Genomic DNA, 25,653 nt, shown 5'->3' on the forward strand with positions numbered 1-25,653 from the left:
GGAAAGCCAATAGTGCCCCAGCACCCCAGAAGAGTCCTGCACTGTGTTCTGCTTCGAACCCCCAGGCTGCTGTACATCACTATTTGAAATTTAATTTACTAAATTGAAATATATCATGCTGCTTATTAGTGAAATGGAGGAGCTTGACACTTATTTACTATTCACGTGTAAATTAAGACAGCACCCTAAGAATATGCTATCACAACAAATCAGCTAGAGGTTTTTTTCTGTAGGTCTTCAGAAGAGATGGGGGTGGAAAAAGAGGGGCAGATGCAATCCCTCGGTGCATGGGGCAGTCTGCTTAGCAGCCTCCAGGCTGTGCCTGACTTGGGGCTTATCCCAGAGTCTGAGTTCTGAGCAGGGTACGTAACCTCACTGCAATTATTTTGTACCTGTTACCTGTCCTCAGCTTCCCAGTGAGAGTTTTAAAATGGAAATCAGATTGGAAATGCTGTACATATAAATAATGTATTGACTGTTTCATACAAGCTGTATCCAAAAATGTGTTACTGCATGAATGGATGCAGTGATATAGTTACTTGATTAAGGAAGAACTGAGAAATTCAGAACAGGCAAGTAATTACGTATTGTATAATGATGATTGCAGTGGATCTGTGTTGTTACTTCTCTGAGACGTGAATCGGGAGAACACCCACTGCCACCACAACTGGCTGTCATAGCATTGACGAGCCATCATGCAATTACACTGTTTTTGTAGAGCTATAACATACCGTCAGCATGAACGATGAGATCAGTTTACAGAAGAAAAAAAACACCCAGTCTCATTATATATGTACACATACATATGCAACGGCATCGGAACAGGCTATTCTCTCTGGGGATTGACCTGATAAATAACTGAGGCTCTTATCTTGCGATTTTTAAATGTCACCAAACCAGCCCAGATGTATTTTTATCCCTTTGCTGCCAGGCTGCTCGCCCATCAGCAGAGATCATCTCCCCGCTCCCGGCGTACCGGCACGGCGCAGCGCCGCGGGGGCGTCGAGACACGGCAGCCGCCTGCGAAGCCCCGTTCGATGCGGCCCCCCGACACCCCCCAGTACCCCCAGGGCTCCCCGCGGCGCGGCGGGCGCTGCCGGCCGGCCCCGGGGCTGGGGGCGGCCCTGCCTCTCCCTTGCGCTCCGCGCCGCGTACGCGCCCCGCCGCCGATCCGCCGCCGCCGAGAGAAAACTTTGACGCTTCGCTCCGCAGGTTCACTTCGAGCCCCCGCCCGTCCCCGGCGAGCAGGGGGGCGTCGCGACGGGGAGAGGCGGACTCCGCCCGGGCGCCCCGGTGAGGGAGCACCGCGGGCAGGGCATGGCACGGCAGGGGGACCGCGCTGCGCCCCGGGCTCGCTGCAAGCCCTGCCCGGCAGCCTCTCCGGGCGGCCGCCGCCGGCTCCGCACGGCAGCCCCACAGCCCGGAGCCCGGCCGAAGGCGCGACTCCAAGCAAGGGGAGCCCTCGCCATGCGGCTCCCCTGCGCCCCGCTCCCTTGCCATCCCCATCCCCATCCCCATCCTTTTCCCCATCCCCATCCCCAGCAACGCTGCCGGCCCTACCCCTTCCAGCATGGAGGGAAAGGGGTGGATTTAAATACAAACATCGCTCCGCCGCTGGTGTTTATCCTCGCTCTCGGCGGCTGGTGCTTCTCCTCCACCCTCAGCCCTCCCCACGCCGGCGGCACTTGAACCTGCCCGCCCGAAAAGTGTGCCAGCCCCCTACCCCCGCCCCCCCGCCGGCCCCCCTCGCAGGGCTCCGGCCCGGGGCGCCGCCGTGCTCCGCGGGACCGCCCGCCAGCCCGTGGCGGCGGCTGCGAGCAGCGGGGAGAGCGGCGGGGGCGATTCGCCTGCGAAGAAATGCCCTGTTGAACTTTGAATATATTAGTTGACATCAGTGCGAGTTGGGGCTGCCAGCCCCTAGCTCCCTCCTCCTTCCCTACCTCCTCCTCCTCCGCCTCCTCCCCCTCCTCCCCCCGGTCTCCGATGGAAAGAGTTGAAGCCGCGCTGATCGGAGCCGCCTGGAAGAGGCAGCGGAGCGCAGGGGAGGACTTCGGTCCCAACTCCGGCCGCGCCGCGGGGACGCTGCCCGCAGCCGCTCGCATGGCCCGGGGCGGCGCTCCCTAAGCGCCGGGCCGGGAGAGCCGCCGCTCCGGAGCGCGCCCCGCCGAGCCCAGCCCAGCCCCGCCGAGCCCAGCCCGGCCCGGCCCGGCCCCGCCGCTGCTGCCCCCGCTCCTGCAGCAGCCGGAGAGCGATGTGCCGGTGAGCCCCGCACCGGGAGCCCGGCGCCCACCCCGTAAGCGCAGCGCGGCGGCGACGGGCCGGGGGGCGGGCGGCGGGCCCGGCCGCGGGGCGGGGGGCGCGCAAACTTCCCAACTCCCCTGGGGGCCGGGGCGAGCGGGCGGCGGGGAGCCCCGAGCTGCTGCGGGGCTCCGCCGCCCCCGGCGCAGCCCTGCGGCGGCCGGCGCGGGATGATGGCGGGGCCGGGGGCTCCCGGCGGGGGGTGGTGGTGGTGGTGGGTGCGCGGCGCCCGGTGCGGCGTCCTGTGGCCCCCGCGGGCTGCCGAGCGAAAGGGACTTTCTCTTTTTTTATTTTGGTCGCTGTTTTTGCAGTCCGGCAGCGCTGGAGAGGACGCTAGCTAGGAGGTGGCAGCGGAGGTGGTTTCTTTCCTCTTTCTCTCCCCCCGCGCCTCCCGGTTCTCCCTAAAGCCGCTGAGCGGGGCCGCGGACAGAGGGAAGCGGGTGCAGTGGTGGGAAGCCGGGTAGCCTAGACGGAGGGATATCAGTGATTTTTTTTTTTTCAGATGGCGATTTGTCTTTGTGATAGGGGTGGCCCATTAAATTTCAGCTCACGTCCTGATGGAGATCAAAAGCAAAGGGGAGAGGGAGAGGGAAACAGAGAGCCTTGTGCGGCTCCTTAGCTCCGTGTATTGTTAGAAACTTATGGGGTGGGGGGGGAGGATTCCCAGAAAAAACCTTTGTCGATCCAGCTCCAACACCCACACTAAAAGTTGGAGATCTGTATTTTCTAACACTGCCATCTGCTCCGCGGTGCTGCCCAGGAGCACGCTTACTGTTACGCCTCAGAGGAAACAAACAAAAGGTGCGCTTGCCAAGTCGGTGCTGAACCTGTCTGTTCATGGGCTTTTAGGTGGAGTGTACGTATAGAGGAGTATCTATGTCCTAAAGGTTCATGGTCCTCTGTTGGCTCAGTTTAGGCTCAGATAATGGCCTGTCCTTAAAAAAGGTCTTCAAGCATGGTAGATGCCAGGTACTGGGGACTTTTGTGTTTTTATTTTTGGTCGAGTTTTACATCCCCCCCCCCCCCCTTTTTTTTTTTTCTTGAACTATTTCTGTATGGATATATCGGTTTGGAATCGTAGTAAAGTTTAATTTTTTGTCGTGCAAGTGTTCCCTCTCATTACAGAAAATACTTCTTTTCCTAAATTATAGTCTGAGCGGCAAGAGGTTAGCTCTCTTTGCCTCTGGATGGGTTCAGTGGTAGGCTGAGACCCCAAGCCAACTGCACTGAAAACAAAATAGAAACCAACTAAGCTAAAAGTTATAATGGGCTTTGATTCTTACTGCTGTTTGAGATCAGTAGAGGTCCCGGGTGAGTGAAGGCAAAGAGGAGGAGTGAGAGTAGCTGGAACAAGCTTCTCATACCGAAAAGTGCTCTCTTGGTTATATGTGTGATTTGTAAGCACCCAAGGGAGCAAACTGGTCATAAACTGCAGAGACGGAGGCAATGGGAAAAAGAAAAATCTTGCTGATATTTAACCAGATTTTTTAATAGAGATTTCATTTTTAAACAGTCACTTGAATCATCCATATCTTTTTTTCATTTTTTCTCCCTTTTGGAATAAAAGTTTTCTGTTCAGATTGGATTGGATGATAAGTACTGTGCTAGGCAGGCTGTAGCAGGGGATCTCTGCATTCTGTGTTATGCCTCTTGCGTTTTCGGTGGAGGAAATTTCTCTTTTTTAATCTCTATCTTGCTTTCTTTCCTCAGCGAGATTAAGTTTTTGTCCTCCCCTGTCAGGGACATGTTAGTCCTAAAGTCATGGGGGGAGAGCGATCCTGCCGTTCAGAATATAGGTATTTGCTTTGTTTATCCCCCCAGCCCGTTAGGCTGATGGAATTGGCAGTGGCTGCCCTCTGTGACCTCCCTCCCTTCCCGCAAAGAGCTGGGGCAACCAGGGAGGAGAAAATGTGCAAACTCCAGCTAGTGAAAAAGCACAACCCCAGAAGACAAAAGGCTGGAACAGAGAGATGTAGGAGATGAGGGTCTGTGTGGGGAATGACTTCTAACAAGGTGGCCCCGATCAGTTCATACAGACTTGAAAAGACGGCATGGAGATGGGTTCAATGGTAATGTGTAGCCTGGTAGAAACTCGATACAGGTGGTGCCATGGGATTTTAGTTGCTTTGCAGTAAGGCGAAATTAGTGCCCAAACAAAATGGCTTTGATCGTCCGGTATGATTGCCCTTTATTTTCCAGGCAAATGGCTGACTTGGGGGAACATGTGCCCAGACTTCGCTTCTTACCTTGGAGTCAGTTGTAAAAGTGCCGCTTGACTTAGGCTGAGACATGATGGGCCCTTGTTAGAGGAAATGTTCCTGGAAAGGAGCCTCACTCTGTGATATTAAACATGGCTTGGACAATGCATTTCTATTTTAGCCAGGATTAATAATCATGTGAGCAGTCATGCTAGGGTTAAATAAGACCATCTGCATGAATAAGTTTTTCTGAAAACAAATACGTGACATGAAAAGTTTCTGTGTGAAGTCTAGGCTGTTGACTTGCTGTTTGGCAAAAGGGGGCAGTATCAAACAATACCACAAAGCAATCAGCAGCGTGGCTGCCTCTCTGCCTTGAGTGCTGATGTGTGCTGCATCTACTGGGATCTGGGAATGTAGGGTGTTAATCTCGTAGCCCTTATTCAGGCGATTCCTTGTAAAGACACCAGGGAGGTTAATTGACTGCTTAAAAGGTGCAGGATCAAAGCTGTCGTTTTACTTCATGGTTGCATCACTTCCATATGCCGGTTTGACCAGTGAAAGCTTGGAAATTAAGGACAATGCTGTACGACTGCAAAGTTACTTTTGTGCACATTAAGTAGGCTGACAGCAGTAACCTTAACCTGTTCTTACTGCACTGATTTTAGGGAGAGCATGATGAACCCCTAGCTTTGGATTGCTGTTCATATAAATGCCCTCCAGGGAACTGTCCTCACTGTTTTCTGTAGTAAGAAAACCAAATGTTTTCTTCTCTAAATGTAACTTTCTTTGAGAACTCATTTGTTTCCAGCCTAGAGAAATATATTGATCCATGTTATAAAATATTGGATTTAGAATTCATTTAACAGCCTTTTCACCTTTTATTTATCTGTATGCCTGGAATTATTAGATTAGCATTTCTTAGTTCATTTTTTACTGAGAGCCATGTGTAATTTTACTGAGGGTCTGTCATCGGGAAGCCATGCACTGGACGCCAGCTTCATTAGGTCTCCTAAGCATTGCTCACTGCCTTCATGGCAAAAGCTGCAGCAGCAAGTGCAGACCAGCCCCAAGAGAGAAGGGGAAGTGGTGAGAAATAAGGAGTCCGTCATAGTAATGTGAAGATGTCCCACCGTCGGGGCAGTGCCAAGACCCAGAGCTGAGGTGCAGTCCAGTGCGAAGTCTGCAGCTGGATTTGCCTCGCTTCAGATCAGCCCAACCAGGTCATTTCTGGTGTAAAGCTGAAAAAAGGAAATTTAATCATCTGCAGGTAGTGGCGGAGGCAACTCGAAACAGTTCTCTAGGGGTGAAATTCACTTGTGTTAGTTGCGCAGCAGATGCGTAGTATCAAGTTACGCTGAGACTGCAAAATCAGTCTTAAGTGATGGACTTACCTGTTACAGACTGAATACTGTGAAGGCTAACTGCCACTATTTTAGGTTGAATCCTTGTGATTTAGTCCAGGAGACAAACCATGGAGTATTACAGTGCTCTCCCTGCTGTGCCTTGAAATGGGCTGTGTCCTCATATGAGTGTTGTTGACTTCGAGGATAAAGTCAACAGTTCTTTGTTATCTTTCTGTTGCCTTTTTATTTTTTAAGGAGGAAAAAACCAACTCATTGAGGTGAGTACATTGGCTAGTTTTATTGTAGGGATTGTTCATCTTCCTTTTACACTGTGGGCTGCTGACTCCTCCAGCGTGCCCAGTACCAGGACTTATCCCATCCCTGTCCATGGTGGAAATCTTCATTAGTTTCAGTGGGAGTTGTCTGAATATGAGATACAAGACTTCGACAGGCGTTTGAGCCTACAACTTTTGTGGACAGTTCTTGCTGGAGATTATTTTTCAAGCATAGTTAGTCTCAGTATTTATTTCACCTCTGTTCTCATTGTTGTCCAAAAAAATACTGCATGATAGCAGCTATTCCTTACCCCAGGCTCAAACCATGTGAGAAAAGTGCAGCAGAGCTCTGACAGCACAACTGTGACTTTCAGTATGCAAGGTCTCCTTGACTACAGTGCTGTGACTCCTGAAGTTACCTCTGGTTTAGCATTCATATAAAGCACAAATTTTTAAGGCCTGCACAAAATCACTCAAAGTGATTTTCTGATGATGAGTGTATGAGTAGTGATAATCCAGAGGTATGACTTTTATCAAATATCTATCTATAAACCAAATGGGTTTGTTTTGTTTCGGCATGTAATAAGCCTGGAAGGTAATTTGCATGTGAAGGATGTTACCAAGTTACAGAGTATGACTCTGAATTGGTGGCAGGGCTATTCATGTGCTTATAATTAAGCATATACCAAAGCACTGTGCTGGTTAAGGACTGGTGTGTCTTTTATTTACTTTTTAGTGAGCTTTAAATGAGATAATAAGTCAACATGCTGATTACTAGTCTTAATCCCCAAATCAATTGTGAACACCTTGGGAGTTTATAAATCATCTGTGTAATTTCACTGTTTTTCAGTAAGGGGTCGTTTGTGGAGAGAGCACAGGATATTTTCTTCCCAGAAGCTACTGTGACAGAGCTTGATCTTACAAGGTGCTGTGTCTTCTTCTTTCTTGTTAATGTGCCTCCGGGAAACAGCACCTTACATGATGAGACCCTGATAAACACAAACTGCAGCAGTGTCTGACCTCTGAGGGTTACCTGCTTTGTTGAGCAGGCTAAATGCTTATAGGCTTGCTGGTCTCAATATATAACATGCTCCCTATTAGGCTGTTGCTGGAAGCTAAATAGATTGCAGAGTGCCAGTTTCAAAGGTTTGACTTTATCCATTGTGCAGCAACACATGACCAGCTGGGACGTAGCAACCTGCAGAGAAGAACCATAGTCATCAGTTTTACCTCTGCCAAATGTGCTGCACTCAAAAGCTTAATCATAACTTCAAACCCATGAGGCAGCCTCCGTAAGTGGGAATAGCACATGACGAGCTGGTGATGTCAAATGGATCGTCCGGTAGTCTTGAACCCTCCGTGCTATGGAGGACATACCCCAATGCAGGATATGCTCAGATGTTCAGCAGAGATGCTGTCTGCACTCCTGCAGAACAGCCAGGCTGAGTCCTACATAGAAGATCTATAAGCCGTTTGCATTTGAAGGGTTTGTGGCTTCTGAAGTTTGTATGTTTTGCAGATTGCTTGTGCCATAGTCTTCAAAAACTGTTAGCTTTTAAGACAAGCAGATGGCTTTAACAAAATATATTAGCTGGCACCTGGAACAGGTGGATCTGGAATCAATTTATGCAGTGTAATTTTTTCCACACCCCTTTTGAAATAATTTTATACCCTGGAGCCACCTAAGATGCTTATTATGTAGCCAATAGGGAACAGCTTCTGTCTGACTACATATGATTTTACACATCTTTTATAGCTAATGCCTAGATTGAAATGCAAAATTTAGTGCTGGGAGTGCATGTGAATTTGTGAAACTCCCTGGAGAAGATGTGGGTGTGTGTATCAGTGAATGAATTATGCTCCTCCATAGACAGAGAGGGCTTTTTTTTTAGTGGTAACAAATGTCCTGTGTTCAGTGTTTGTCATTTTAAAAGTAGCATTTTTCATTTCAAGTGCAAACCATGTGCAGGTTACGGATGTAGAGTGAAAATGAAAAAATATTTATGCGAAAGGATAAGAGGATGAAAATTTCTTATGTGGTATGAAAGTGTCCTGACTCAGAGATCAAATTAGTGATTCCAAAATATGGCTGTGACAGTTATGACTAGTTATGTGAGAAAGAAGAAGATCCCGCCTGTCTTCTTGAGGGGCAGGAGACAAACTCCAGTGAGGCCTCGGCCACATTGTCATTCTTGCAACAGAATTGGGGCCAAACAAGCTTACCTGGTGTGTAGATTCATAGTAAGTTCAGAGACGTTTTGAGTGGGTGCTGGGACCATGTGCACAACTCAGAGGTAGGAATAGGAAATAAATCTGGGAACACTTTGGGGACGGTCTCTTAAGGGAAGAGGATGCTGACTACGGATGGCCTGTTGGGCAGGTTTAATTGCTTTGCTGTGTTGCCTGGCCACGTGGAAGTTGTTTAGACTGCTGTTTCAGCTAAAGGTTGCTTATTTATCTCCTACCATGCTGATTTACAATAGATCAAAGATTGGGGGAAAAAAAAGACAGGAAAGTAAAGGGTAGGACGTTCACTCTGAATAACTCAGTTTGACAGGATAATATAGTAAATACAAGAATGTAGAAAGAGATGTCTTTTGAAGCGTGTGTATATAATGCAGGGAAGGAAGAGTTGGCTAGGTCTCAAAAGTTTGTTAGAGTGATTACAGATCCCCCTGCCCTGCCTCATGTTCCTTTCTCTGCTCTCTCTTCCTGACTGAAGATGATTGTCTGCCAGAAGGAGATTTTCAAACACATGGTTTGGACAGGACAATCAGTCTATATTTAAAAATCACTGAATATTTCACTCTCTGACCTTTTTGGGGTCCACTCCACATAGGAAGGGCATTTTCATTAAAGATACAAAGCTGAGACTCAGTTTCTGCCTGCTTCCAAGGTGTTTCTCCAGTCTAAGAGAGCTTAGCTTTTAGTTCTGATTGCAGCTAGTAACCACCTACTTAAAAGACAACAGGGGAAAGAATATCATTAGTGGTTTGTGGTAGGATAAAGACACATACTTTATTCACATGGGGAAAACAGGACTATGCAGTGTAGCTATGCGCTGTTCCAGCACTGATGAATGATGATGTCAAGTAACACGTAATATAAATTATGAAGATTATCCTTTGTGAGGATAATCAAGGGATATAATATTACAACTTATCCTTATTTCCTTTTTACAACAATTCTCAACAGTCAGAAGTAATAATCATCAGGGAGAGAAACTGAGGCATAAAAGGACTACGGCCTGGAGAATTTTGTGCTCATCTGTTAAAGATATCATGAAACATAACAATGCAGATAGGCGCCAAGTAGGATTACCAGCAACTCAAATCAGCACAAATTAGACTTTGAGGTCTGTGAAAAGTCTAGTCTTACGTGACTTGCTCAAGGTCATGGAGTGCATTAGCGGCAGAGGCAAGGTTACAACCTCTGAAAACACTTATTCACATAGTTAATTCTAAATATGTAGTTAAATCCTATGAATGGAATGTTTCATCTCATTGCTTTCCTGCATCAGAGCCCTGGACTTGTGCCTTACAAGACTATGCATTTATCTCCTTGCTAAACATTGCCAGTAGGTAACTGGATCATGCAAACCCTTTACTCACCTAAGCAGTTCAGTTCAACTTAGTGTGACTACAGTTTGAGAAAAAAAGTACCCTGCTTGCATGTGCACAACTGGGCCCAACATTTTGAAGATGAACTAGGGATCATTCCTATATTTTGTATTTTTAGATGCACACCAGACATGCATCTATATAGATTGAATTAAAAGAAAAGCAAGTGAATAACATGTTTAAAATTTAACATTTCCACCCCTTAACCAACAGAAATTGTTCCCGAGAGAGTAATTTACTAGATACCTTCTGTATTTGTCTAGGACTGTACATCAGGAATACAGACCATGATATTGCTAATGCTATGTGTTCCCTCTAATGGGTCTTTGAAATATTAAAGCAACTTATATTTGGAATGAGCTTTGCACACCTCCTTGTCTGCCGTTGCTTTGCAAATCCAGGATTCACTGCTTTGCCTCAGAGAATTATGAGTTTATTATACTCCCGGAATGCTAACAGCACTTCGTTTTTTCCCCTAAATTTCTTCTTCATATTTATTTATTGATTCTTCATTTGAGCACAGATTCGCAGATAATGATGTTACTACTGAGAATAGCTGGTGTGAGTTAATTTTTAGAAGGCCGAAGTTACAATGCCATCCTTCTTTGCAAAGAATCTCTCTGTAAAGTTCATAAACTAAGACATCCAAAATGCTAAATTAGTTAAGACAACTGGATAAGATTACTCCCAATGTTATATTTCATTCCTATTTCATAAAGACAAAGTGTATCAAGACTGACAAACCTAAATTTAATTTTTCATTGAAAACTCATTGTCAGATTTGCAGATGATGTACTTTAGGGAAGCAGGCTTTTCTACGGTCACTTGGTCTTCACTCAGATGAAGAACACTGACTTGTGAGAGAACACAAGTGAACGGGGATTTTAGCATTTTACCCTTTAGTTTACATTTTACTTTTGATTCCTGGGATTCTTCCCCTTCTAGTCCCTCCTCTCACAGTGATGGATGGTAACTCCAGAAAGGTGCTTTCAGTCATTTTAACTGTGTTCCCTGAAGGAACAGAACTTCCCTGAGCTGATTCATGTTCAAGCTGGTCAACTATTCTAAACAAGCATCCAATTTAAATATTTCTGAAGGAAGAGAACATCCTGCAATTCTTGGTTATGTGTTTAAAATTCAGCAACCCTTGCAATTACGTTGCCTCTTAGTTGCTAGGTTTTTGGTCCTGTTATGCTCTCATCTGGAGAGCAGAGCATCACATTTTCTTCCTGTGGAAGTACTTGTGAATTGCAGTCAAGTAATCTCTTAATTTCTCTGTGAAATTTCAGTATGATACTGGATTCTTCTGTGTTTTTTCAATCCCTATTGCCTGATTGCTCTCCTCTGAACGCTTTCTAAGGATGCTTCTGGCCAAAGAAGACAGTAGCACCAACAGCTGCAAAGGTTTGGGAGAACTGGAATAGCATAGATTGCAGAGCAGAACTGAGCAGATAGATAGCAGGAGGTAAGGGCTATGAAGCTGGAAGGCAGAAAATAGGGGTAGTGGTATAGAAAGCTCTTGGCATGAGGAGCCTGGTGTGATAACATGCCTGGTGAAGAGCTGGAGTAGCTGTAGTGGTAAAAGGCAACAGCAGATTTTTACTGGCAGAGGAGGATGGCTGGGAGGTGGGTAGGGACTGCAGCAGCAGCACTGCTTGTAAATCAGAGCAGTGTTGTATCAGAGGAGCTCTCTGCAGGGAAATGTCAAAACATCTGTCTGCACTTTGCCTGGGCATAGCCAGTCTTTTTTTTTTTCACTCAGGAGCATTGCAATGTAGGCAAAGAGAAAAGAGACACTTTAAGCTAACTGAGGGCAGAGTTCAGCTTGAATTTCTGGTGAGGAAGCCATTCTGTTCTTGCAAGTATAAGATCTGAGCCTGCAGAATAAAACTCACTTTTGCAGTCTGTACAAATGCATGAAGTGTTAGTCATTTCAGTGAAATGACCTGTGGATGAGAATTTACTGGCCTGAGTTCTTGATTGCTAACACAAGACAAACACTTTTAAACTATTTCCAAAATTTATACTAGTGTATGGCTGGGCTGCACACCTTAACTGTGATACTTGTGGTCTGAGAGGACTAGAACCTTCCCATAAGTAATACAATTTCTGTTTTTAGTTTGGAAAGATGTTATCATTTAATGAAAACCCTTTGTTTTCTGGCAGCCTACTCTGCTATCCATTTACAAAGCTCTCAAAGGACTTGGACGTCCATGAAAAGTGCAAGAGTCCAATTCTACTCACAGATACACTAGTGCAGCCTCACTGAAGAGCAGGAGTTGTGCTTGACCAAGGAATAGTAGTATGAGCCCAAAAACTCAAAGACAAGTTTCTACCTATGGGAAAGGATTGCATAGGGATGGTATCGGTCCAGAGGCACTCTCCAAAATTAGGTCTGCAAGATTATGCAAAACCCAGCACTAAGAAAAGCATTTCCATTTTTAATTAAAACAAAACCCAAGCCAACAAGATCTTTATTTCTGTTGAATTTTAAGCTTCCTAAGTGTCTGAGCATGAGATGCAGAAGTAATTGATTAGAAACAGAAGTAAAATAATGAGACTTGCTTTTTCTTTCCTTTCCCAAGCTGATTCAACTGAGGAAGGAGAAAAAACCCTCTGAAGTTTTTACTCGGGTTGAGTAAGACTTTTCTCCACAAACAGACCAAACGAACTACTGAAGTGCTTCAGTGAAGTTATCACAAAGACCTGAGCCAGTGGGATTATTTACATGGCAGACTTCTACCTGGTAGAATCAGGGGCTTAGATTAACAGAATAAAGAATTGGGAAAAATCTGATGTCTGCATTTCTAATGGTGTAAGATATTTGTAGAAGAAATAAGGGCCTGATCCTGTATCAAGGGACATCAGTAGCAGAAGTTCCATTTATACAAGTTAAAATTGGATTTTTGATTTTAAAAACCCCAAAAGTTCATGTGTTGCAAGGACTATTTGCTTTTGAAATTGGCATACTACCTGAGTCAGGGCTGCATGAGTTGGCCCCAGGTTTTCAACCTGACAGTACCTCTTTAAAATGCAACAGTATAATTTAGGCATCTCTTATTTGTTTTGAATAGCAGAGCTAACGTGTCTGTCAGCTACAATGACTTGATAGACATGATTAAAAGGCAGGAGATCAGGAAAAGTGCGTGCTTATCACAGCCAGCCCTCCCCGATGAAAAAGTAAGTGCTCAGTGGCATATTTGCAATTGAGGTGTAACTGAAAGCATTTTTAGAAATGTGCTTTGTAGACCGCTTTGAAATGGTGTTTTCTATTATGACCAGTTTCTGGAACAGATTATCATGATTGTAGGAAACACTTCAAAGCGGATTGATGTAGGAAGATCTTTCCCCTCTTTTCCTGAAAACTTTGGCTTCTCTGTAAGCAGAAAGCTACAAATGTGTCTGCAATCTGTGTTGTTTCAGCTACAACAGCATTTATTTGATAAAAATGGACTGCTATTAATTTCCAAAATGCTGCAAAGCACTTTGTATTTTGCTGCCCCCTCTGTTTCACAGAGGGTTTCAAAGGTTGTGTTTCCTTTTCCCCATGTCCTTCTAAATTTCTGGTTTGTATTTTCTAAAGGCTGAGATTTAAACATTGTAATGAAATATTGGACTACATCTGATAAACAGTCAGACACTAATTTAATATATCAGCAGCCAGACTTTCACAGAACAGATCTTGATGCATCATCTAGTCCATTCCCTGATTTCAGACAGCATCAACTATACCTCCACCATTCAGCTGAACACAGGCTCAGCTGAACTCAGCAGTAGCTAAACCTTGATAGGAATGGAAGATGTGTGTAAAATATATTAATCTGAATTTTCACTCACAAGACTAGCTATATTCCATTTCAGAAGGACTCCTAAAAACTAGGCTAAAGTCTGTATCTTTGAGAATGGAATTCTACGTACTTGCAAACACAGGAGCAAGTGGGAAAAGCCAGCTTTCTGGTGGTATGAGACCAGGTGGTAACAGCACACTGAAGGGTGGTGGGATGCCAGTAAATTATTGTTTTTTAAGGATATTGGAAAGGGAGGAAGCTTGTGCAGAAAATGAAAAACAGCAGTAAGAAGAAAGACAAGAATCAACTAGAACTGTCTTGCTCTGCTATATTTAGTAGTACATGTAACGGACAGGAAGAAGAATTTATGAAAAAGTTGTTGTGTTATTTTGTGCCTTATCCAGCTGTAATATATCAAACCCATTGCATCGTCCCTTATGATTCCTAAGTGAACAAATGTTCTTTATACCAGGGAAGAAGCTGAGACAAAGAGAAGTTGAGTCACTTGTCTAAGCTCGTAGAGGGAGGCAGTGAATAAGAGTTCTGCAGTCACAGTCGCTTTTCCTTGTTTGACAGCAGAAATATGATGAATTCTTTATGTTAAAGCAGAAGGACCTTGAAACAGTCCCTGCACTTTCTAAGAAATTATTTTTTTCCTATAAAGCAAGGCCAAATTTTGTTGATGGGTACCTTAAGAATACTTACGGTAACTGTTAAAAAATAATTTTTTTTTTAAACCATAGTGTTATCAGGCGAACAGTTCTGACAAATTAGTTTGATACCAAAATATAGTGTTGCTTTTCTCTATCAGCTCTTTCAGTAACTAACGCAATACAGTGTGTGCTGTAATGCATGGATTCAGTTCAAAGTTGCCATCTTGCTGTTTGAAGCCCCATCAAGACCTTTTCTTTTCTGCTTGTGTCTGTCACCTTCTGGAAGCTGGGGGCCTGTCTTGTTTATTAAAGAAAATAGCTGTTGGCAGAGAGGCTCCTCCACACAACTCATGTTGTAGGTTGCCTCTTGCTTTCCTGTAACCACATTGTGTCTGGTGTTCCCTACAGAATGCAGGAATGGAGGGGCTGAATATGCTACAAGTTCATGTATCATCAAACACCCTTCAGCACTGGCCTGCTCTGCCTTGGGCCCTCTAAGGACTCTCTTTGTAACTATGCTACGTGGCACTTCTTTAACCTGTTCATCCTCACTCACAAATCACGTAATTGTTTAAAAACCTGCTTTATTCCTCGCTGAAGGTACTTTACTTCTTTCTTGCTCTGTTGCTAATTGCATAAAATTTATTCTTTTAATCTAGAATACAATTTATTTCTAAAATGCAGTGAGTAAATGAAGTTATGTTATGCAAAGGACTTACTCTGATTCTTTTTGAAAAAATGCAGATCACTTTTAAATAAGCTTCTAAAGCAGACAACTCTGTGAACCCTTTCTTACCCTTTCTGTTCTGCAACATAGAAAATTAATAGTCAAGCACCAATTTTGCCTGTATTTTTAGTGAGCATAAATTAATCTTCTTAATATGTAATATGCTTCTTGAATCTACACATAATTAAATAATATTTGTTCTTAGAAACTATTCATCTAGTGTAAACCTGCTTCCTAAGTAAATATTCCTTTAATTAGTAGAACAAATAGGTTGCGGGATTTGGAGTTGATTATCACAGCATTCCTTTCCTTGATGTCTGCTTCAGATCTGCACAGCAGAGAGGTGTGCTAAAGTCAGGCAAGGAACACAGCAGCAAGGGTTTTTGCAGTTTGAAAATATATCTTATGAATACGTCACACCTATGGAACCCTTCATTTGGGGATTACAAAGTGCTTTGCCATGCTGTGTGGGTATTATTTATTTCCATTTTAGAGGAGGATAAAGTGAAACAGAGAGAGATTAGGGCCCATACAAAACATCCCCATGTTGTATTAAAAGGCACAGCTGTACTAAAATGTATATAGTTGTACGCTACTTGTGTAGAACGGCAGAGGACATGGCTTTTCATAGAGGCTAATGAGGTACAGCCTCCATTTTTGGATGCCTGGTTGTGCATTTCTGGTCTCAGGGGTCCTGAAAGCTCAAAGCAGATGGAAGTCACGGAGAGTTAAAGACTCTGGGGACCTCGGAGCCATGCCTCTCTAGCAAGGCACCTCATTTTCAGATTTGGCCGCTGGTGTTTTGTGGCTTAGGACTGGGATGTGCAGTCAGTGGCAGAGCTGAGAGAGGCATGCAAGCGCCCTGCTGCCTGGCCTTGCTGTGCCAGAGGAGAACAATTTAGTCACAGATGCCCATCCTTGTCTTCATTGCACAACTCACCTAGGAGGTTGGAAGCTCCATCTGAACAAGTACGATAGCAAAGCCATGTGCATGTCCTTAGTGTTCCTGCACTTGCCTCTGGGGAGGTGTGTGTATGTGTGGGCATCACTGTTTCCCAGGACTTTTTATGTTGCGACTGTATAGGAGTGATTCCCCAGAACTTGTGGAAGAAATAAATTTCTTATGGGAGGAGTGTTTAAGAGTTGTCAGCAGCTTCATGTTTCCTAACTGCAGGGTAAGGAGTTTCTGACAGGGGAGGGTAGATTTTCAGCTCTGACTTTCTTGTGCTGAGTTAATTAGCCAGAGTTTAAAGCACTTCCTCTCCTGAGCTGGAGTTTGTTATGTGGGAAAGAGAGGTAAGAGGCCATAGCCAAATGAGAGCCCCAATTAACGACACAGGTGAACAAGGCTTGTAAATGGCTGTCTTGAGTCTGAGCAGAAGACCGTGTCTGCCAGTGAGATACTGTTTGGACATATCCTAAATGAAAAGAAAGGGTTTACTGTGGAGTCGGCAGCCAAAACCTCCTTTCTGCTGTTAGAGTGCAGCATGGCACATGTGCTGCGCTTCCTCCTGGCTTTGCTTCAGGATTGCAGGCAACGGAGGTGGCATTTGGAGGAGACTCAGGAATGTCAGAGCTGAGAAGGGTAACTGGATGCTGAGTGATACCACGTTAATGGGGACAGCTCTTTGTGCCTGCTTGTCTTTGGATGGGATACATTCATAAAACCATCCCCACTCACACACATACTGACTTACAAAAATCCTCTCTTCTTACAGTTGCTGTTTTCTTCTTTTTTCCTCGCTGGAGCTATTAGATGTAGCTGAACCTGGTCAGATAATGGACTATGAAGGAACGAGTATGTTGCTTAAACAAAAACATCTTTAGCAGCTAACAGGTTTAGAGTTTTATTTCTCTATGCACTTTAGCTCTGACAGCTCAAGGGCTTTTCCTTCATGTCTCTTTATTTTAAAAACAAAGGCATCAACTGCCCAAGTAAGTACTTAGGATGTTGGTAGAGCTAATACAGCCTGTGCCTTGTCAGCTAGCACAGGTATGCCTACCTGTGCAGTGGTTGCCTCTCCTGCCTGTGGTGGAATGATAACTAAAGAGTGCCTTTATGTGGTGTAGTGTAATCCTCTTAACCACAAGAAGATGTTCTGACTGTGTAATACAGTATCCGCTTGGGGAGTTAGCAGGAAATACCTATTGCAATTTAGATTTACATCCTGGATTATTGGGCAATAATTTCCTTTTTGCAGGAAGTTCGAACTCACACAGAGGTCAGATGGTGCAGGGACAGGAAGTTTAAATCAACTCCAGGAGGATGTCTGATGAGCGCTTTCTGCCTCAACTTTCCACTGTGAATGAGTATGACAGTATGTGTAATCTCTTTTGTTCATTGAGATCAAAAGTTCTTTTGGGACGAGAAGTTACTCTGTGGATAGCAACTTGTGTTGTGCCACTCATGTGGAACCTCTACCTGTCTCTGTAACACAAGTCGGGACAATCCACCTGAAATCCAAACACCTTGTGGTTTAAATGCTTTCTATTTGTTTTCAGATAACAATCTCTTTAGCTCTTTGAGGCATTTAATGAAAATTGTTTTAGCAGGACTGCAGCATCTTAGAGAGCATTGTGTGTGTGTTTTTGTGTGGTTAGGAGTTGAAACCATACAGTACAGCTGGAGCTTTAGCATTTTATTGTGCTGTGACAGGTAGCATTGATTTTACAGTTAGGTGAGACTGATTTCAAATGTTCCCTTATTGAGTTTATTGGCACCTACAACTAACAATGTTAAAAGGTTAAATGGTATGCATGTTACACTGCACACAGCCAAAAAGTTTGTTTAGAGAACCAAAACAATATACTCTCTTGTGACTGGTCCCTTCACCCTACAGAATTTCTGCGTGTGGATGTCTAGCCTTGATGAGGTTGTTCAAGATCACCGGACAGGGTGTTCTTACATCTTTTCTGTGCCTTTTGCGGAGAATATTTCTACCTGAAAATGGAACTGAAGGAAGGGCACAATGGGCTCTTGAGCTGAACATAGGTTGAAGACTTGGAGCATTCCCAAAACATCTGGTAATGACCTGGCATCCATGGCTAGCATCAAGTCCCGTTACAGGCTTACTGTTTGAATATGAGCATGTCCCATAAACACTCCATGCTTTGTTACTCAGCCCCCTTACAAAGCAAACAGTACTTCACAGAGATGGTGTGAGGCTTTGGTACCTGGGATTTGTAAAGCTCTGGGAGCACTTAGTCTGGGCCAGCTACAGAATTGCAAGTATTCATATTGCTTGGAGTGAAGTATGAATGTCACCTGCTTTGGTCTGTGTTAACAGACAGAAAGGGACATGAATTATCTGAGAAAGAGAGACATGTGCTGTGATTGCTTAAATGCGAACCTTGGAATTGGTAAATTTTAACTTCTGACCTCACCCTTACCAGCAGGTCAATCGTTGCCTTGGGCAAACAATGGGAAGTCTGTATCAGGTTTCTCTGTTGAAGTAATAATGCGTAAGAAAAAAGACAAAAAGAAGACAGGTAGCATTTTCTAGTTGTGAGAATTAGTCAGAGATTGTTTTAAATGATTGTCTGAAAAGTGCAAGGTATTTTAAATGATTTCCCATCTCTGCATATTAGTTGTATGCATATGAAAAAATCAGTTTGAAGCACAGCTCCCATTTGGTGATTTCCGTTTGAAATGACCCTTTCTTTCATCAAAACATCTGAAAGGACAGATGTGTGCTATTAAAAACAAGATGTTGTTGTTCAAACTGGCAGAGTTATCTCTGAAACCCGCCCTCCTGGAGCAGTGCTTGCAGAAAAACTAGATTCCCACCAGTTAGCTGCTGCTAACTCTTCCACTTCATTCCCCAAATTACTTGCAGAACAGCTGGCATTAGCTACCCTTACTTCTTATGATGCAAGAAGTTTGCATTTCCCGTTCTAAGATTTCTCCATACCTGTGCTCCCAGTCAGAAGCAGTGATCAGCGGTGAATCACTTGATACACTGTGTGTCTAGTGTTGGATTTGCTTCTAGTGATGTGGGCCAGCTTGGGCGGAAAAAAAAGAAATCAAAAAAACATAGACCCCAAAGGCATGATAACTTGAATGATTTCCCTTTACCCATTCTCTTCCTGGAGTGGAAATCGATCTTGTGTATGGAGTTCACAAACTGGAAACAAGCTGTTGACTCTGTGGCTGCTGTTGGCTATGATCCTCCAAACCTCAGCATTCAAACTGCAAGCCAGACCTCTCCGGTGCATTAAGGTTCGCACACTAGCTTTAATTGTTAAGCTTCCTTTCAGGACTAAGAGATTACAAAAGAGTTGCCTAGGCTGTCTTGTCAGTGGTCCATGTTCCTGTGATACCCTAGATGACTTGACTTTAAAGTGGGCTGCAAATGAAAATGCTCTCCTTTCTCTCCTGTACAAGTGCATATTGCAAGGGTCCAACTGCCACTGAAGTTCCCATCAACTGGATTAGTTGGCACCAGCTTTGATGTGGACTGAAATGCCGAGAGCAAATTGTCTCTTTAGAACTACTCCTCTAAAAGTTACTCAAGAAGTTACTCTATTTGTTCCTTCTGAATTTAAAGCCTATGAATTGGCTACCAGCCTCTTGCTATGGACCTGATCCAAAGATCACTGAAATAAAAGGAGGAGGGTGTCTTAAAATTCCTTCCATCAGCTTTGGATCAGGCTGCCTTTTAAAGATACTTGTCCCCTCTTCTGATCTGAACCAAGTATTCTTGAGGACTGTGCATATCTTTTCTGTTTCAGGAATTTTTGCATTTCACTTGTACTGGCATGCCCTGTTCACACTTCTCCTCCTTTAGTATGACTCGTAGTCTGTAGAAGCATTTTTTTATTACTTATTTTATTTTTTATTACTATTGCTTATTACCTATTTTTTTTTTTTTTCATTACTGCATCTGTCATGGATAGCTACCAAGATTGTATTTTAACAGAAGGTGGAATATATCAATGTTGTACAACTGAAGTTAGAGCCAATAGAGTATTTTACCTTTAAACTAGTGAGTCTACCAATGCCAGTATTTTTTTAAGCTGAACGGGGACTGTACATCTGTTGCAGTACAGCTGGAATACACGTCGTTAAGGGCAGGGTGCCCTCTCCAGGGGCTGGGTGTAGTGGTTTATATGCTGTCCACCTGCAATGGACTGTGTTCACTTGGCTGCACTGAACTGTGGTCATGGTTGAAAATAAGCAGATTTGTTATTTAATACCTTTGGCAGTCTGACAGGGAGTTACAGGAAAAAATCTAGAATGCACATGGTTGGCATCCTGTTCCCATCAGGAAGGGCTCATGTAGCAACAGATCCCTGTGCTTGTCCTCTTCCGCTAGGGGTGTTATACCTGCTGGAGAGAGAAGGACCTCTGGAGTGTTGCCATTTATTGACACCAGTCTGCAAGGGATAGTCATAATACCACTGCTTCTCAGGAAGAGCCTTTTGGCCTGGGCTGCCCTCTTTGGCGAGTGGGATGAAGACAGTGTTTTGTAGGCTGGAGTTCATGTGTTCCTGATGCAGGGAAGTGCTGCCATGTTAGGTTGTCCTTAGAGGTCATGGATCTGCTTTGAGGCATACAGGAAGGCAGGTCTCTTCTGTTTCTCTGTCAGAAATCTCCCCAACAGCAAAAGGAAACTTCAGTTGAATTGCTTCTCTTACAGGCTGGTAAATTATGTGGCTCTTTTGGCTGGAAATGGGCCGAGCTCCAACCTTTCTCATGCTGTTTGCCCTGTAACCTCTGTTCCTTTCCTGATTCTCATCCGCATTATCAGAAATGGGCAAGCTTCTGTTTGCCGCTAGCTGGGCTGCTGTCGGCCAGGCTGCTGCCCTCCCGGCAGGGCAGGGCTCTCCCTGGCTCTGCACGAAATGCTGGCAGCTCCCTTCCCTCCCTCTGCCCAGTCCCTGCAGGCTGTACTGCTTGGATGTTGTCCTTTGCTTTCATCCTCACAACCATACCTAATCCAGCGATTACAGCTGTTTGTGTTCCACCAGAAAACCACTGCATCTGTCCAACGGGCTGGTTGGGGTGGTAAGGAGATGAGGAGTTTTCAGCCACTCCAACCTTGAGCTAAAATACGCAGACTTTTAATGGCGTTTTCAGCTGAGTGCTAACAGTAGCTGTTTTTGAAGCCAAGAATGTGTCTCTTCGTGCCACTCGAACACTTTACTGAGGGTGAGGGCACAATTAGTCATTCAGCAGGCAAACATCTGGTGCTTTTGTGTGCCCCACAGCTCTTCCTAGTTAGCAGGCCTCACCTCGGCCTGGCTAAGCTAGGAATGTGTTAGTGCAGGCATTTTAATTTTATGCTTTTAACCACCACCATAAATGGGCAGAGGGTAAAACTTCATTGCTCATGTGGTCTTTTCCAGTTCTGTGTCTTTGTACTTCTAGATCCCAGCTCATTCTGGACAACAATTTATCTCTCTAGGGATGTGTGATAGATGAAAGAAATAGGATTTTTGGAGGATTTCTAACCCATTACACTGCCCTTTCAGGCAGAATAGGAGTCAGAAAACCAGGGATAATAAAAAATGCCCTTATGGAATCTCTTTCCTTCTCGTGCTTGGCTTCTCATCGGAATCCCAGAGTCACCCTTCAAACACAGGCAATTCATGGCTGATGGTTGAATCCTTGCAAAACTTCTTCCTTTTTTTCCTTTTCCCTGCCCTTGTTTCTTTCATTTTTGGCAACCCATGTAGGCTTTTAATTCTAGAATGACAACAAGTTTCTTTGTTTTCCACAATTGGGGAAATATCCTTTTCCAAATGCCTCTCCTTGTAGCCCACCTGCAACAGCTGGCTTTTTCCAACTCTTAGCACATCTTTTGTCCTGTCTGAACATAAACCTGCTCACTTTGTCTTTTGTCTGTCTCAAGTCTTCTTCCAGAAGCAATATGAGATGTACAATGGGCTCCTAGTCCACCGAGTCTATGCCTGATGCAAGGTGTCTTGAAGTTTGACAGCCTGAGCTGAAAGTGCACTACAGCTGCTAAGAATGCAAACAGTGTTTGTAGACAGAGCCCTGAATTGCTCCAGGTATCTCAGTAGATCTTAATCACAGCCTGTTTTCTTCATGCAGGCGTGGTTTCCAGGCACACTCAGTCTCAAAGAAACATGGTGTTGACTGCTCTGTTGTTTTGCAATGTGTACAGAGAAGTTCTAGTTAAAGTGACCCTCACCATCATTTAGAAAGTAAAATCTCTCTGGTGAAAAGGCTTTGCTGCACAATATTTCACTAATTGCAAGGTGACAGATAGAGCATATTGTACAGGAAGAACTTGTGCTCTCTGTCTGTTGAATAACGTATATTTATGGAGACTAGTATGCAGAATGGTGAGGGTCTTTTGACCTTTTGTCCCAAAGAAGAATTATTAGTAAATCATAAGCTAATTGGAATTGGAAAAGGGCTGACAGCCTATCCAGTTCATCCCTCCTTGCTAATGTGGGATTGTTCCCTACAAAGCATTTTCTCCTCTTGGCTTTAAATAACAAAGCATCTATTACTTCCCTTGGGAAAGTGTACCATTCACCAGTGGTGAACTCTGTCTAACAGCCAGCCTAAACTTTCCTTAATTTCCTTCCCCTTCTCCCACCTAACTCTTTTTAGATTTTTACACTTTACCGATATTTGTAGATAGCACTGTTGTTACCGTATGTTGTGTCAGTGATCAATGATCAGCATAAGCTTCATTCTTATAAATTGCTGTTTATGCTGCCTCAAGTTTCACTCTGGAGATATCATAGAATCATTGAATGTCCTGAGTTGGAAGGGACCCACAAGGATCATAGAATCATAGAATCATTAAGGTTGGAAAAGACCCTTATGATCATCGAGTCCAACCTCTAACCTATCACTGCCAAGTCCACCACTAAACCATATCCTCAAGCACTACATCTACCCTTCTCATCAAGTCCAACTGCTGTCCCAGCACAGGACAACTCAAAATTCACACCATGTGTCTGAGGGTGTGTCCAAATGCTTCTTGAATATCATCAGGCTTGGTGCCGTGACTGCCTCCCTGGGGAGCCTGTTCCAGTGCTCCACCACCCTCTGGGGGAAGAACCTCTTCCTAACACCCAACCTACACCTCCCCTGGCACGTCTTCCTGCCATTTCCTCAGGTTCTGTCGTTGGTCACCAGAGAGAAGAGATCAGCGCCTGCCCCTCCTCCTCCCCTTGTGAGGAAGCTGCAGAACACAATGAGGGCTGCCCTCAGCCTCCTCTTCTCTAGGCTGAATAAGCCAAGTGACTTTAGCAACTCCTCATACAGTTTCTCCTCTAAACCCTTCTCCAACTTTGTGGCCCTCCCCTGGACACTCTCTAGCATATACATCTTCCAGTGCTGCAAATTAATGTTCAGGTCAAACTCCAGCATGTCCTTTGATAAAGCCACTTGTGCATCTTATGTGCTCTGAATAAAACTGTAGTTCAGGATACCTTTGAAAATGTGGCACCACAGTTTTGGAGCAAGATGAGTCAATGCAGTGGGAAGCCATTATACCCCTTTTTAATGTGGGTGTTTTAACACCTGTTCATGTTCCTTGTCAGAATAAGTCAGGACAGCTTCTGAATGGAGGCTTGTGCACGAGAGGTACAGATTGCTTTTCCCAAACTGTGCAGGGGTGTGTGTGTGTGTGATATATGGTGCAAATGTAGCTGAGACACTTCAGTCTTCCCAGCTGTGAGTTAGGGGTAATGTCACTTATAGGTGCTATTGTAAAACCCTCAGAAACAAAATACAATCGCTACTGTGACAAATGGTGCTTTATCTTTAAAATAGGCTTGTCTACCACCAAATCCTAGAGGAGCCCTTCCTTTTGGCTGTGTCTGATCTGAATCTGGACATAGAGCAAAAGAGTTTCAGAGGAAAATACTCCTTTATAGGCAATCCTTACCATCATTCAGTTTGATGATTAGATTACCATTTTCTTTTATTTCAGCTCAATGACGAAGCAGCAATCTGGAATTATACATCAACCCTTTTTCCGTATATTTTATGATTAATTGTAAATTGAAAAGAATTCTTTTTTGGAAGCTTGAAATTCCACCAGTGGCTGAAGATCCAGAGAATCCATTTAGAGGAAAAAATACTAGTAAAAGTAAGAGAGGATAAAAAGCATCACTGGCTGTGTCTTTTGGTGTAAATCACATTTATTTCATAAAAATCTTGAACACATCCCTTAAACTTTAATACCTGAATTTCAAGCCCAGCAGTCAGTGGAATTTTTAGCACCAGCCAGAGAGTACTCATAGTTGGCAGGCAGATGGTCCTTTCCCCTCTTTTACATTCTTTTAACGCACTAACACAGCCAGTTGGGTGTTTGAAAGCCTCATTAATTTTCCTCACTGTTGGCAATAAGGCCTTACTTGTTCCATGCCGTCTTACATTACTGAAACCTGTGCAGTTTTCAGATTGCTCCTACTTGTTGCTTTGATGTGGGGCTGGGTTATTTGCCTTGCTCAGGAACCAAACGGTGGAGATGTGGAGTGATGCAGAAACATGCTGGGATGTGATGTCAAAAGCACAAGTGGTTAGAGTGTGGAGAGGAGAAATTTGGTGTGCGGGTGCAAGGAGGGACTTATGAATGAGAGAGAAAGGGTTATGTCAAGACAATATTGGTGTTAGATCCAGGGAACTCAGAGGAGACTGTAAATTTCTCTGGTTAAATTATCTGTGTTTTGATGTTGTTGAGTAAGTGTGTTTCTCATACTTTCTGGAGAAGTCTCAGGTTTCTGTAGAGCTCTGGAAGTATGTGATGCATCTAAAAATACTGGTTTTGTGTAATTTCCCACCCCGACCCCCAAAAGAGAAATGCTTTGCAATGTAGCCCTCGTTAATAAAGTGAATCTGCGGAAGTGGCAGCATGGAGCTGCATGTTGAGTGGTTTTGAATGGCTCCATATCTCATTATCCAAGTTACAGGATGGATTTTTTGACTGCCTGCCCTGCAAATTCATTTTGAGACAGGTGTGTTAAAAATGCATGTGTCCTTGGTTACCTGGAGAGACCAGAGGTGCTTTGTAGCTCTGAGTTAAGTTAAACGAATAAAGCCTGTATTATTCATCAAGACAAAATAATTTTCTGAATCTGAAAAAGAGAAACTGTCTTGTCTTTGAAAATCATTTATCTGGCCTTGATTTTCCTGAGGGCAACAAGTAGAAGTCAAGTTGAAAACAGAGACTAAAACTCTTTTTCTGTGGGATCAAGAAAAGTAAAAGTAAGAAAGCAGAACGACTTTTGATCAAATGAGTGTCTGCTGCAGGAATTGACTGTGCTGCCTGTGCAGCACAATGTTACAGTGTTCATCTGCTCTCTAGTCAGTTAGCATTGCTTCGGGCTCTTCCTCTTGGTGTGCCCTGCAAACTGAGAAAGATGGATGTGTAAAAGGTTTTATCTTTCTCATGTGGACTTCTGGAAGGGGAAGAGCTCACTGATAACTCAACAGTAGTTGTATCTGTCAGCATGTGTTCGGAGAAACCACTGGTGCTAGGAATTTGTGGTAACCGCACCTCTGCGGATGGTGTGGAAAAGCATTGCTTATTATGTCATGGCTTAAAGAGGATGTGACTAGCATTCTGTGGATCTCGACCTGGGGCGTGATTGTCTGGGTTCTCACAAGTTGAAAAGAGTGAGATACGACCAGGTCTTCAGTGCAGAATTGAGGGTGATAATAATGATTCATGTGCTGAGTTCCTCTGCCAAAGGGTAGGATGTTGCTGGACTCATTATCTTTAAGGTAAGAAGCAATTCTGATATCCGAACTGTCTTAT

At 44.2% G+C, this 25,653-nt stretch overlaps 1 protein-coding gene across 6 annotated transcripts in view; it reads left to right on the top strand.

Annotated features, from left to right (window-relative positions):
- Positions 1-1,871: 1,871 nt before the first annotated feature.
- SEMA5B (semaphorin 5B) overlaps positions 1,872-25,653 on the top strand; it is a 280,379-nt gene continuing 256,597 nt past the window's right edge. For 2 of the 6 annotated variants that reach the window (XM_064451217.1, XM_064451220.1), the window contains exon 1: positions 1,877-2,293. The gene's annotated coding sequence lies outside the window, so the exon portion shown is untranslated. Of the gene's footprint in view, positions 2,294-25,653 lie in introns of all 6 variants that reach the window. The other 4 variants (XM_064451222.1, XM_064451221.1, XM_064451216.1 and 1 more) reach the window with 4 other exon arrangements.

This window comes from Phalacrocorax carbo, chromosome 5 (assembly GCF_963921805.1).
Source record: "Phalacrocorax carbo chromosome 5, bPhaCar2.1, whole genome shotgun sequence".
NCBI classification, from domain to species: domain Eukaryota; kingdom Metazoa; phylum Chordata; class Aves; order Suliformes; family Phalacrocoracidae; genus Phalacrocorax; species Phalacrocorax carbo.